Here is a 14135-nt window from a genome sequence, read left to right as displayed (position 1 = left end):
AGTAGTCATTCTAATAATAGTAGTTTTAACTAATACACTTGATTATTAAGGATGTTTTAAAAAAGACAATACATATTTATTATAAATAACTAACTTAAAATTTTTTTAATCTACTCAAGTTAGTCAATTAACTCTTATATTTAGAACTAGAGGTAGTATAATATTATATTATTTGAATTTGCAAAATTCTAAGTCAATCAAACTAAATTATAATTTTTAAATGTCGATGAGATTACAATGTTGCCTTTTGGGCCAAAAAAAAACTTAAAGTCACCCTCCCCCAATTTCATGTTAGCCAAATCAAATAAAAAATGCGGTTACTGAAATAGTCAGTTGCACAGAACGTTGACAAAGGATGAAGATGCTTGAAAACGTATTATCTGTTAGCGTGGAGCGGAGCTGCGGGGCCCAGATAATACTCGGGGTTCCACCAGTGGCCAGGGCAGGATGTGCTATACAGCACGCACACAATATGCACTCGTACATCCCGTCAAGCTTATCCCTATCCTTCTTGCTCTGAGGTACCTGCTTAGCAGGAACCGGGGGTGGGTTCTTCCTCTTCAACCAGGGTTCAATACTCTTGTACTGATTGTAGAAATTGGTCATATCCACGACCAGATCCTTGATGACTAACATACGAGGCAAGGGAGTATTTTGGGCAATGGGAGGGGGGATCGCTCTCAGCAACTTGGACGCCGGCGACGATGAAACCCTAGACAGTACTGACCTTCTGAACAAAATCGTCGCCATTGTTGTGTGCAAGAGAGAATATGAAAAGAAGGGACGCTGCTAGTGGGTGACACGGGAGGTGATCAAAATCAGAATGGCTAAGAATGAAGAGGAACGATCTACGATAAGAATTAAGGAAATAAAGAGGAGTATTTTGGGCAATGAGAGACCAAATTAGAGGCTCTTTGTTATTTTAAGTGGGAAAACGCTTGAACGCCCAATGGCCAGCGCGCTCCCATCTTGCCCGCTGCGTTCCTCAATTCATTTAATTTAAGTGCACGCGAAGACGATTTTGAGTTTTTTTCAGAATAAAGTGCAACATTATAAATTTACCAACATTTTAAAATTTCAATCTATTCATATTAACTTATTTGAAATTTTGCAAATTCAGGTAATTTCTGGGTTTTGAAAATATATTTATCATTTTTAGAATTTTTCCAAATAAAAATACATATATATAAAGTTCAACATATAAGTTTATATATGAATGATTTCTTTATTTATGAATTAGTATCCTTTTATTGTAATATTATTTTAATTATAACCAATGTAACCCCGAATTGATTCCGATTAAAATTATTAATTCTCAAACTATTATCTTCCCCGGTTGATTCACCCATTCTCGATGTCTTGTTTTTTCAGTAAGAAAGCGGGATATATAGATGCTTCCTCGTATCGTGCTGAAAATTCCCGGCGGGGGCTGAGCTGAGACATGGGGATGGGGACCAAGTCAAAGTCAAAGTCCAAACCCCTAGCAAGTGCCACGTGGGCAGAGAATTAAGGAAGGAAGAAAAAATGAAAAATCCATCTGATCTGGGAGGCCTAGAGGGCCCACTTGAGGAGACCACTCAGACCAGAAAAGACAGAGTCCATCAGGACCTGCCAAACAATGGCAAACCCAAAGAATCTATGATTATACGAGACGTCACCAATGGAAATCCGAGATTCAGCCAGATCCAATGGATCCATCACACGCAAGAAACACGCTAATGGGTTATGGCTCACTATGATTCCAATTCCATAATGTTTCGAGGATCAAATTAAACCGAGCCTGTTCTTAGATATTTTACATTAATCAGATTCCATGGAATTATACTCTTCTCTCCATGCACAAATTGAAATTGTTGCTGATGACTTGGCTCTGCTCATTGTTCCACAATTGTGGATTTAACGGTTTCTACAAAAGAAACTATAAAAATTATTGATTATGGTTTCCTTGAGTTAACCCAAGAGATTGTAGGATAACGTGGGGCAAAATGATAATTAGCTTCAATACAGTATGTCTTACTGGATATCTCTTTACTTACAGCTAATTACATACTATAAGTATCTCTTGTACTTAATTAATATTACCTCTAATTTTTAATATAAGAACTAATTTGGCTTTTAATTTGGTTCTTAATATATAATTTCAATCCATTTTATCTATCATATATATTCATTTTTTTCTTAAGATAGTCCTTATAACAATAGTAATTCTAACTAATACATTTAATTAACAAAAACATTTTAGGAAAGACAATACTTATTTATTACAAATAATTAATTTAATTAATTTTTTTATTTACTCAAATTAGTCAACTAGCTCTTATATTATTAAGTATTAGAAGTAGTATAAGATATAGCTTCAATTTTCTGTACAAACTAAGGATGGGAGATAGTACTATGACGGTTTCTACAAATGTCATAAACAAAGCAATTAAAACAACATGCATATCATCACACTGTATTCCAACCTCTCCTTATTTTACAAATTAATACTTGAAATCTAAACTGGTGGCTGGGTGATTGCTGGGACATTGCCACTTTCAGTTCTGTCCACTGATCATACAAATTCGAAGCTCTGGTTCTAGTTCTGGTCCACAGGTCATACAAATACGAAACCATACTTTCACCTATTTCTGCTATTTTATTGCGGTTAAAGTATATGAATAGCAGCATTAACCAGACAATGAAGACAAATGGTTGGAGATAGCGAGGAACCAACACTGATATTTGAGCGGTATAAGCCAGACTTCCAAAGATGAAAGCTATCTTAACGGAGCGAGTTAAAATAATAGCATCAGGCGGTGGAGTGTAAATCTGGCATTTGAGATGATATCCACATGCAAAGCAATAGAAAAGTAAGCAAATCATGAAAATCCAAATGCTTACAGGATGCTCATTTAGAGGAGATGAATTGCCAAAGTGCATTTGAACAATCTCCCTTGTCTCTGGAATTAAAAAGGCAAACACAGCATGCCAAGGCATTAGAGGGCTGCAAAACCATCAAACTAATTAGAAGTGGTCATAGCGCAATTACCAAGTAATTAAAATATTATTCTGATGGTGAGTATTTGAGTACAAATATATATAGAGACACAAAGAAATAATACAGACATGATAAAATTAAACATTAGTTTGTAAACCATGTCAGAGTGACCGCAGTGAAACTGGAGAGACGCGCTAGTTCCACCACGATGAGCTCATCGGGGCCACGGGGTTCCACCGCGCAAGCTCATCAGGGTCACCGGGGTAAAACTGGAGACTCACTAGTTCCGTCGCGACGAGCTCGTCGGAGTCACCTCCCTGGATAATATGTATGAAAAGTTAAAAGAAACTACTTGGGATACTTACGTGGGTGAAGTAGGCATGACTTGAGTTGAGTTTGCTAGAATTTGACGGCGAGGGCCGGAATGGTTGTACCTCCAGGTACAGAGCGTAGAGAGAGGGACGAGGAAGCTTCGGCCGTTCAGCTTCGATATATATCAAACGTGAAGCATTTTCATGCAGCAAACGGGTGAACCAAAAAAGCCCAGAAAAAGCAACGGTTCATCAAGGATGAGCCCCGAGGCCTGCACCCAAAGCGGCCCGTCAGCAATTTCACGCTACTTTGTCTGCTCTCCTTTGTCATTTTGGATACCAATAAAATTGACTCTTTTGTGTGGAAAAAAAAATTAATATCATTTTTAGTTAATAAAATTTGACTCCATTTTAGTTTTAATTACTGTATGAAATTTGAAGCCAATAATTTTGACTCTTGAAATTTAATTTCATTTTAATTTTGATTCCCGAAATTTGATCACATTTTGGTTTGACTTAAGATTTTTGGTCCTTGAAACAAGGAGCAAAATCAAAATAAAGTTAAATTTCAGGGACTAAAACTACTCGTTTCAAATGTTAGAAATCAAAACAAAAAAGATATCCAATTTCATGAAACAAAACCATTAGTTTCAAATTTCAAGAGCTAAAACTAAAATGAGGTCAAATTTCAAGGACTAAAGTTGATATTAACCTCTCTAAAAATTATAATCATAAGTGTATCAATTTTTTTTTAAAAAAAAATCCTCAAATAAGAGCTATCTTAACAAAGAACTTCAAGTAGAATCAATTGGGGTGGGGTGAAAATCTTCTGGCATCATTTGGTATCCAAATGCAAAGCAATAGAAAAGTAAGCTGTAAGTATATATTAAAAATCTTCATTAAAGTATAAGATGTTCATCTGAAAAGTAATGAATTAGGGAAGTGAATTTGAACAACCATCTTTATTGATGAATTGAGGTGATGTTTATTACAAACAATTATTTATTTCTTATAAATATATTCGGAAGGAATGTACTATATATATATATTAAGATATTACTGTTTCCTTTAGTTTATCCTATGTAATAAGCAATCTCTTATACTAAATATTTTTTTAATAGATTATCTTAATCCTAATTCCAATTCCTACTCTTAATTTTCAATACTTCCTACTAAATGGGAGCATTTTCTTTCAAGGTTTGTCCATTCATGAAACGTTGGGCTTGCAGGGTGTTCATCTAAAGGTGATGAATTGGGGAAATGCAAAGCTATAGAAAAGTAAGCATACATGAAAATCCAAATGCTTGCAGGGTGTTCATCTAAAGGTGATGAATTGGGGAAATGCATTTGAACAATCTCCCTTGTCTCTGGAATTAAAAAGACAAATACAGCATGCCAAGGCATCGGGCTGCAAAACCATCAAACTAATTAGAAGTGTTCATAATGCAATCGCCAAATAATTAAACAATTATTCTGGTAATTAAGTATTGAACCACGCCTTGAAGGATTATGTTATATATATAAATATATATATCTCTTTCAAAATATAACATTCTTCCCAGATGCTATTTTGATATAAAAACTCTTAACGATCAATTGATGTTGATTTCTTTATGTAAAGATAATTATAATTTGAGTAAAATACTCTCATTATCTTTCTGTTTTGTCTTAATCACAAACTTTTCCTGTATTTTGAAAACATACACTTAATTCTAAACTATTAATTTTGTCAAGGATATTCTAAAAAGATTCTAAAAATATATTTTTTAATAAAATTTATATTAAAAAAAATTATTATCCCATTTACCCTTCATACTAAATCCCTAATTTTACTTTTGATACTTCGCAAACTCTGAGAGAGAGAGAGGGGGAGAGAGAGTCTGTTTAAAAATTATAAATTATAAATTTAAATAACTTAAACAATCTCTCAAACTTATATTACTTATGATGAACAAAAATATTTGTTGGAGATATATTTTTAGCCATTTAAGAAACCAAAGTAAACAAGTTTGAGTAAACGTGATGAAAAATAAAAGTTATAAGTTTATAATATAATCAAAATTAATAAATTGTATAGTATATTAGAAAGTTCAATATATATATTAAAACTATTTTATGATTGTATAATTTTTTTGGGGCAAATGTAAGTGTTTAAATACTTATTATGTTAAAGAGGGGCATTTTGGTCAAAATGAAGTTTAATAATAGTCAAATTTAATGGTCAACTAATAGTTTGGGTGGATGGAAATGGAATTAATATAAAAGGAAGATTAGTATAACATACATTTTAATTTTAAAAGAGATTTATGTGTTTTCAAAATAGAATAAAGATAATTGTGTAATTAAAGCAAAATTAGGAAGTCTTAGAGTATTTTACTCTTATAATTTTAATGTCTTTTGTACAGTTTTAATATATATATATATTTATATATAGGGAGAACTCTAACGAGGTTATAATCCAAAAATATACTTACTAAAAAATCTTAATAATATCTAAGTAGTTGTCATTTATTATTTCAGAACTTTGGGCTTCTTTGTTATACATTATTCAATATATATTGCAAATGATATAACATAAATGCATAAACAAACACTTCATCCCGCGATATCTCTAGCGAATTAAAATTACCCCCCTCATTTTCTTTTATGGGTACTAAAATTACTCCCTTACGGGTCTAGTATAATATTATGTTTGTACCATTTTAAATACTCCTCTAGTCTTATTTATAAGTCACTTTCAATAAGTTTTATACAGATTAAGAAAAACCTTAAACTTTATTAATTATCATTTAAAATCCAATAACTGTCCAATTTTATTCACATTTAATCTACATTATATCTCATATAAATAAAGTCAACATAATAATAAATTAAGAGTAAAATTATATACGCATACAAAAAATTTCTTTTAGTATCCTCTAAATAGAACAAAAAAATATTTTCCTTGTCCTGTGACCAGAAGAGTACTTATGGTCGATGCTACTTGACGTTTAGAGGTTACGTTTGGTACGGAGTATTGAAAATAAGGTATAAGAATTGGGATTGAGAGTAAAAATATATGTTAAAAAGATACTTAGAATGAGAAATTTTTTATCACATGGGATTAGGAAATCCCATATAGATAGGATTGGACAATACCATAAGAAGAGGTGGTATTCTTCAATTCCACATATATGGGTTTATCTAATCTCAAGTATCATACAATTACTTATACTAAACAGAGAGTATTACATTTTCAATCTCAATCCATATCCATCGTCTTTCACGCTTTGTACCAAACGGACCAAACTTCGTGGCAATCCTCTGCGGGTCGCAATCAGGTTTAAAAGCAAATTTCGGTGAGCTCTGGGTCCACCACACCAAAACCATCCTGCTGGCTCGCCTCAAGTCCGCCCATTACCACCACTAGGTTCCCTCGTGACGAGCTCGTCGGGTCACCGGCTCAAACAGGAAACACAGTTCCACCGCAACAAGCTTGTCAGGGTCACCACATTCCACCGCGACGAGCTCATCAGTCATCGGGATGAAACTAAAGACGCACTAGTTCCCCCCGACGAGCTCGTCGGGGTCACCGGGCTCCACCGTTACGAGCTCATCACGGTCACTGGGCTCCGCCACGAGCTCATCAGGGTCACCGGGGTGAAACTGGACACGCACTAGTTCCACCGCGACGAGCTCATGAAGGTCACTGAGCTCCACCGCGACGAGCTTGTCGAGGTCACTGGGTTCCGCCACGAGCTCATGGGGTGAAACTGGAGACGCACTAGTTCCACCGCGACGAGCTCGTTGGAGTCACCTGGCTAAATAATAATTATATATATATATATATATATATATATATAAAGAGTTAAAAGGAACTGCTTGGGATACTTACGTGGGTGACGTAGCCATGACTTGAGTTGAGTTTGTTAGGATCTGATGGCGGCGGCCGGAATGGTTGTTCCGCAAGGTACAGAGCGTAGAGGAGAGGGACGAAGAAGCTTTGGGTTTTTACCTTCGATGCGTTGGCCTTTTTATTTTTTTCCCCCCTTTTACACTTATCAACGCATAAAGCATTTTGGTATATGGAAAACTATTTATTTTTTTCCTTTTACACTTACAAACATGAAGCATTTTGGTATATGAAAACCTTTTTATTTTTTTTTTCCTTTTACACTTATCAAACATATAGCATTTTGTTATATGAAAAAAAGACATGAAGCATTGTACATCGGTGCAATCTGAAATTTCCCGCTATATTCATGGAACGGCCCCTTCCAAAACTTGGTTCGGAGCCTATCTTCTTCCCTTCCTATCCTCTTCATTTCTCTTCTTTTTCTAGCTGTTAGATTAATATTTTAATGGTTCATATTTAAATCTTTTTAAAATTATTATTAAAATATTAAATTATAAATATAAATAAATTATAAACTATATTAAATTTTAATTTTAATGATTTGCAAGTGCACTAAATGTTTTTAAAACTTTTTTATAAATAGTTTACAAAAAATTAAAATCTAAACCATTGAAATATATTAATCTGGCGGTTGAAAAAAAGAAGATGAGGAAAGAGGATAAGAAGAAAAGATGAGAGCTTCTGAACTGCCCAAAACGTCAGCATTAGTCAATTTCACACTTGTTTGGATTATACTAAGCAATCTGAGATAAAAATCTTTTTACATTCTTAACTTACCTTGCGCTTCATAAATCGTAATTAAAAAGTTTTTTTTTAAGGATTGGATGGTGATGATTCCAAACAAGCCTTTCATACCACTAATACAATGCATTATCTGTCAATCACATATATTTTGGGAAACTATTAATTATTCTTCGGTTGCTCGCCAAAGCATTTATGTCATTTTGGATATCAATAAAATTGACTTTTTAGTGTAAAAAGAAAAATTAATATAATCTTTAATTAATCAAATTTGACTTCATTTTAGTTTTACTCCATGAAATTTAAAACCAATAGTCTTAACCCTTCAAATTTGATTTCATTTTAATTTTGAACCCTAAAATTTGACTGCATTTTGGTTTGACTTAAGAGTTTTGTTCCTGAAATAAGGACCAAAACCAAATAAAATTCAATTTTAAAGATCAAAACCACTTGTTTTAAATTTTTGAAACCAAAACAAAAAAAGAAATCAAATCCTAGGGATCAAAGTTATTAGTAGTTTCACAATCTAGGAGCTAAAACCAAAATGAGGTTAAATTTCAGGGATTAAAGATTACATTAAGTCCTAAAAAATTTTATATCAAAAAAATTTAAAAAAATCCTCAAATAAAAGCTACCTTAACAAAGGACCTCAAGTAGAGTCAATTGATGGGGTGGGGTGAAAATCTTCTGGCATTATTTAGTATCCAAATGCAAAGCAACAGAAGAGTAAGTATATAGCAAAAATCTTCATTTAAGTAAGATGTTCATCTGAAAAGAGATGAATTAGGAAAGTGAATTTGAACAACCCTCTCTATTGATGAATTGAGGTGATGTTTATAGCAAGCAATTATTTATTTCTTGTAAATATATTTGGAAGGAATGTAATATATATTGAAATATTACTGTGCCCTTCAATTTATTCAAAATTTCCACTAACGTTCTCCAAAAAATATTAATTATACAAAATTTGGAAAAATTAAATGGTAAATAATTGATTTTTTACCAAAATTTGTGGACAAAAGAATTCATCCCATAATTCTTTAAATTGGGTTGGAATGGCAAAAGACCATATAAAATTAGCTGAAATACAAAATGACTTAATTTAATACGAAATTGAAAGCTGTAAATTTAATAATAATTTATTTTAATAGGCATATAACTCAAAATAAAGACAATTTTCTGTCTATCACTCTACAAAAGAGATAATTCATTATTTAAAAATTGTAAATTAACCACATTTAATTTAATTCCAATCTAATTCTCATCACCACAGTATAATAAGCACGTACTAAATATAGATTAATGCGGTTTTCTTAGTCTCTGTCCTGTACGAGGAAAATAACAGGGGGGAGAGGAAAAATTTTAGTATAAAAAATTAAAGAAATGGGGTGAATTTTTTATTTTTTTTAACTTACATCTTATTTTTATTAAAATTATATATGAGAAGAAACTTGATTTAACAGGATGACGACCATATTTCCACACCCTGTTGTTATAAAAACTAGTTAAAATTTGATAATGAGGCATTAACGCTGTTAAAATTGCTAATCTGAGTTGCTGACTGGGCAAGAGGACTGGGTGATTTTGATGACTTGGCTTCTGACCTGGATATGTGACAAAAATATAGAAACATAAAATGCAACCAGGGAAGCCCATAATGAACCACTTTAATTAAGGCTAGGAGCAAACTGAATCGCGCAACATAATTACATCGAATCCAATTGTTTCGGGTATACATATAGAACATAACATTATTGATTTTTTTGGACTACCTTTTGTCACCTTTATAATGATACTTTGGATTTTGGAGGTATCCCAGAATTAAAAAAAAGAAAAAGTGACCGGACCTGCTGGTTCAACCGAAAAACCGGTGAACTGGTCAGTGATCCGGTCTGGTTCATAGATTAAATTAGGAACAGGTTTGAATTGGATTGAATCGATCAAACCAGTGTGAACTAGTAAAGACTAGTAAAAATCGGTGTGAATCGGTAATAAATCGGTTTGAATAATTATATTGCTATTTGTCATATTTTTTCTCATTCAGCTCTTAATATCTCTGTTATTATAAATTTAAATGAATTTTAACAATAATTTTGATATCAATAACTATTAATTTTAGTTATTTAAGAATCATAAAGACCAAAGTTCTCAGTATTATTACACTTTATTATTATATTTTCTTATATTTTATTATTAGTGATTATTAGTATTGTTATATTTTATTATTTTCAATCAAATTATATTATTTTAATATGACTAATTTGATCAGGTTGATCCCGATCTAACTTTTAAACTACTATTTCAACCGGTTCAGTGTTCAGTCCGATTTCTTTTGTTCCTTGAGCTATTCTCAAAATTACCATCAATGTAATGTTGATCCTTTCGTGATGGTGCCCCGTGTCAAAATTACAACAAATACCTAGCAAATTTGTCTGAGTTCCTCTGTAAGCTGCGACAACTTATTGGGTCCGTAGCCAACTGCCTCTTTATCGTTTCGAGATAGAGAAATTGAACTCATTGATAACCCACAGGGTGTCGCAGTGATTTTAACTTTTTTGGCTTAGCTCTGTTTTTTATTTTCAAAACAGAGGTGAACAGAGCATGACCACCTATGTTTGTTTTTTGGCATTCCCAAAACCTCCCTGCTCTTAAAACTCCTTTCCCAAGCATTTAGCATCAACCCTAAACCAACACTCAACTTTGTGTATGATCTATTACCAAGCAACCTCCTATTCTTTCTTCTATAACTTCTCACAACTTTTCCATACCAGACCTGCTGCGGCTCTCTCCGTACTGAACCGGTCAGAAACAGCGGCTTAACCGTTCCCTTGCTTCTAGACCTTCCCTCAACTTCGAAAATCATTAAACAAATGCCCCCAAAGTAGAAACCCAATACTGATTTGACATTTGAAAACAAACTGCTTCAAACAACATTTATTATAATCCTTGATGTCCAAAAGACAGCAAGAAGAGAAGGATGTATGTGAACCCCTGTTTCAATTTCCATTTTCTTCCTGCTTGCATCATCACTCCCAACAGACACCCCAATGACTTCTACTTCCTTGTACCTTTGAGGCTACTCTCTTGTTCTTATTGTCACACTCTAGAAAACATTTATGTAAGAGTTTTCTAAAGGAAGAAAGAGCAACCAGCACAAGAGGAGGAGGAAAGGTTTGAAGACAACATAAATGTGGGAGCAAGAAACACAGTCACGGGGCTTTACGTTGGTACGTTTCTTTTTTCTTTTTTGAGGTGCTAGTTCAAAAGTCTAATTTTTGTGCTTAGTTTCTGTATGGGTTTTTGCATAATACCCAAATTCTTATCATAACCTATTCCTTCATCCGTATGAGAATTCTTTTATGGTCACGGCCTCTCACGCGTTTGGTCCCTTGCGTTTTATGTTTTTATTTTGCTTTTGTCATGTGTCCATATCAGAAGCCCAGTCAACAAAAATAGCCGGGCTTAGTCAGTGTTTTGAGTTTCAAGTCCTTTACGAGACAATAAAACTTGAAGGACCAAAATCCGAACTTTCACCAGGATGACATTGTCTTAAAAACAGAGCATATCATACCGAAGATGACCTTTGCCACTAGTGAGAGTGTAAATTTATCATTCTCAATTCGTGATAAGTATATTAAAACAGCACCCACAATATCATCATATGACAAATATAATCATACCAAAAACACAATTCGTTGTCTTCCAAATTGTAATCCATGTATACTAAAATGTAAGACTCGATGAAAATCTAAACTGGTGGCCGCTAACTGCTAGGACATTGCTGCTTTCAGTTCTCCTCCATCGCTCATACAAACTTGAAGCTCTGCTTTGAGTGCTCCTCCACAAGTCGCATATACAAATTTAAAGCCACATTTTCACCTATTATTTCTGCTATTTTCTTGTGGTTAAAGCATATGAATAGCACCATTAACCAGACAATGAAGAGAAGTGATGTCAAAGCAGTACAAGCCAGGCTTCCTGAGATAAAAGCCACTTTAACACTTACACATTGGTTGAAGGAACTAACATCAGTTGGGGTGTGACTTTGACATCTCTCACGGTATCCAAATGCAGAGCAATAGGAAAGCAAGTCTACGATACAAATCCATAAGTTTGCACTTTGCAGGGTGCTTGTCTAAACGGTGATACAAAGCAATAGAGCTCATTTTAAACAGAGCTAATATCCAATGTTATTTTTTTAAGTATCCAGTTTTGTTTTTTTTAAGGTTTTGCTCGCTAATAATACTTTGCATTCTAAAATAATTTTTTAATTATTTTTTAAAGTATTATCTCAGTAACACTCAACATCTTAAAATAATTTTTGATGTAGTTTCACTTTTAAAATAGTCCTTTGGTCTTTAATATAAGACCTATTTAATTAATTTGATTAGATTAAAGAAGTTAGGTGAGTTAGCTAATTATAAAAAATATAATATGTTTTTTCTAAAAACACCATAATTATTTTTCTTAATATTTTTTCTTCCTCTTGTATTTGATTATGGTTAAGGGAGTATCCACAGGGATAATTTAGAAAAAAAAACTGATAAATATGAGAAATAAGTTTTATATTTAGAACTAAAATCAACTTAACAATTAAGTCCTATATTAAGGACCAAGCAAGAATATTTTTTAGTACCAATGAGCAACATAAACTATATGTTTGCCACAATCTTACACATGAAATTCTAGGATATTGAAGTGTTACTATGAAAATATTTTTAAAACAAAATTGCATTCAAAATTATTGTAGTGCACTTCGTGTTACTTAAAAATAATATTTTAAGAACAAAATTACCCTTTAACTCTTCATGATATTTTGTGATTAATTAAATTTTTTTTACAGTTAAAGTTCATTTCAAACGCAAGTTTTAGTCTTGTAGACGCGTAAGCTGAGTTAGTTTTAGGGACTTTAAATGCTCTAAATATTACAATTACTTAATTAAGATAAGAGAAAACTAATTTGGAGATGCTTGTGTTTTTATTAGTTTTGAATGTGGTCTTTAAGTTCTTTTCTTCTTCTTTTTTTTTCCAATTTTCATTGAGCCCTTAAGCTTCCATTGTTAAATCTTTTGGCCCTTGCCGTTAAATAGTTGTTAATACTGTTAAAAATTTCAATTATGAATCAGTGCTACATGTCTGAAACATCTCCTTCTGGCAAAAAAACAAAAAAAAGACAAAAAAGAAACATTTCCCTCACCATCCACCCCGACCTTGTTTGGAGTTTCTTAATGCCTGAGCCGTTCTTTGCCCAGGTGACACAATGCAAGTCACCCAAAAAGTTTGCTGACAAAACCTCCACCCTTTTCCGTTCATGGTACTGCACCTCAACCCTTCCACTCATGGTGGAACTTAATTAGAGACAGAAGAAGGACCCAATCCCAACGTCTCTGCTTGTGAGGAGTGAAATCAAAACGTGACTTCCCATTATTATCTATGCATGATATACGAATTAGGAGAGCCTCCCCTGTTTTAGTAATAGAAAAACAGAGTAAACTGAACTGCTCACTAGTAGCATGAAGCTACTGCTAATAATCTGACAACTATTGCAATCTCCCACACCTTCAAGAATCAATTAATAATATCTCCTTGAGTTTTCACTATATATGTATAAATATATATATCTTTATATCTGTATCTATATACATATAATATTATAATATTATATCTTTATATCTATATCCAGCTTTACTCTTTTTTCTTGTGTGCGTACTCTAATTAAGCTTCACGATGGGTGGAAGGGTCGAGTTGGAGTTGTATGAATCGAAGAGGGTGGGGGTGTTGTTAGCAAACTCTTGTGGGTGATTAGCTGTGTGTTGCCTAGGCAAGATATGGCTCAAGCGTTGAGAAGCTCCAAACAGGGTAAAGCTGGATGGTGAGGGATATGTTTCAGACGCATCGCTGATTTGTTACCGAAATTTTTAATTGTTTAATGGCAAGGAGCAAGGGATATAATAGCGAAAAGTTCAAGAACCCAGTAGGAGGGGGTGGGGCACAAAGACCCGATTCAAAACTGTTCAATTATAACGCGCCAAATTAGTTTTCTCTTGAGACAATAGCAAATATTATGAGCCGTACTTAATATAAAAACTAATTGACTAATTTAAACGTATTAAAAAAGTTTGTTGGGTTAGTTATTTGTAATAAATAAGTAATATTTTTCCTAGAACATCCTTATTAATCATATACATTTGTTGTAGCTTTGGTAGAA

The 14135-nt window shown here is 33.2% G+C and overlaps 1 long non-coding RNA gene across 1 annotated transcript; it reads left to right on the top strand.

Annotated features, from left to right (window-relative positions):
- The first annotated feature begins 672 nt into the window (after positions 1–672).
- LOC114732728 (uncharacterized) lies at positions 673–13875 on the top strand. Its single transcript, XR_003739024.1, has 3 exons — positions 673–792; positions 13694–13702; positions 13865–13875. It is a non-coding gene; the product is annotated as an uncharacterized LOC114732728 (long non-coding RNA).
- Positions 13876–14135: the final 260 nt, after the last annotated feature.

This window comes from Neltuma alba, unplaced genomic scaffold (assembly GCF_004799145.2).
Source record: "Neltuma alba isolate B1F8T4 unplaced genomic scaffold, ASM479914v2 tig00012932_pilon, whole genome shotgun sequence".
Taxonomy (NCBI): domain Eukaryota; kingdom Viridiplantae; phylum Streptophyta; class Magnoliopsida; order Fabales; family Fabaceae; genus Neltuma; species Neltuma alba.
The sequence above is the reverse complement of the archived record's forward strand: the minus strand, read 5'-3'. Positions and strand labels throughout refer to the sequence as shown.